Source organism: Athene cunicularia, assembly GCF_003259725.1.
Source record: "Athene cunicularia isolate RWA chromosome 4 unlocalized genomic scaffold, athCun1 chr4_part2, whole genome shotgun sequence".
NCBI classification, from domain to species: domain Eukaryota; kingdom Metazoa; phylum Chordata; class Aves; order Strigiformes; family Strigidae; genus Athene; species Athene cunicularia.
This window is the reverse complement of record NW_020799099.1, coordinates 24298448-24299854: the sequence shown is the minus strand read 5'-3', so window position 1 is coordinate 24299854 and position 1407 is coordinate 24298448.

The following is a 1407-nucleotide window of genomic DNA, read 5'->3' as shown; positions in this document are numbered from 1 at the left end:
CCCAAGTGCATTTCCCACTGGTTAAAGTGGTTGCTTCAGAGAGTTCATCGCTTTATATAGTTTAGGTATTGCACTTTCATTTTTAAGTAGGACTTTCCCTGTGAACTCTAAGCAACTCTTGATGATTGTCAACATTAAATATGCATGTTCTTTCCATACTCTTATTTGACATTTTGGGGAATGTTTTCTTAGTTATAGCTAGAACTACTCTGTTCATCATGTTTTTGTTAAGCCTAAGATCTCTCCAAATATATTTTTCAGTATTTTGTGCTTGGAAGCCTCTGTGTTATTTTCAGCAACAACAAGAAAAAGATTAATTCAATTTTCTGGATTTTTTGAATTTGCGTTATGTTCTATGGTATATTTCTGGTTTTTCCTTCCTTGGTACCTTGGTAATTTTACAGCAAGCTTCCTTTCCTTCACACCCCCACCCCCCCCAGCAGTAGTGAAACACACGGTGTAAAAAGGAGATCATCAGGAAGTGGAAAATGAATGGTCCTTGTCACTCTGCCGTTAGTGAAGTTCAGAAGCTGAACACAGGTGCTGCATTTTGACTCCACAGTGAAGAACCAGCATACAAGCAATATGTACTGTTTGTTTTACAAGGAAGATTCTCTTTTGTCTTTCACACATGTCCATACCCATGACTGCCCTCCCTTCTGTTGCTCTTCCTCATACTTTCTGCACTGGAACTTCTTTGTTGTGTTTTTCATTGGAGGCAAGGCTTCGTGGCACAGCCCTATAGCATACCTGTGGCAGCAGTGTACCACTGAGGAATTTTGTAACCAGCTGGTCATCCTGTACAAGATGTGCTGATCTTGCATTGAAATTTGTGAGGTGAGGTGACATCCTTTGATTTACCATGCAATCCACCCATGCAGAGTCATCCAGAGCATGAGGCTTTTGAGAACACATACCTGTAGTGGAAGGTTTGATTTGTCTGTTAAATAGTCCTGCTGTACACCCAGTTTTATGCTTGGCCTTATATCCTTTGAGAGTATAAAGCCTTATGTCCTTCTAAAGTGTAACTATTACACCCCTTGGACACTAAACATTCCAGGGGAAAAAACCTTCTGTTAAGGAACAACGATTGTAAAGACAAGTGTTGAAACAGTAAGAAACGCATAGGCAATCATTTGTATTCACACATTGTATTTTTCAGTTTTGTGATCCCATACGTTTTTTGAACCTGCACAGTCTGCTTTATTCAGTGTACAAAGTAGAAAGTGCTTTGTGAGTCAGCAGAGATATTGCTTAACATTGGGGTTACTCAACGTTTTATTGTTTCTTCCTGATCTAATTTGTGGTCACATATTTTATTTATTTACTGTCCCTTATTCACCTGCTCTGTAGCCGAATTTAACTTCCTTATATGCTTTTTTTTTTTTTTTTTTTTTTTTTTTTTTT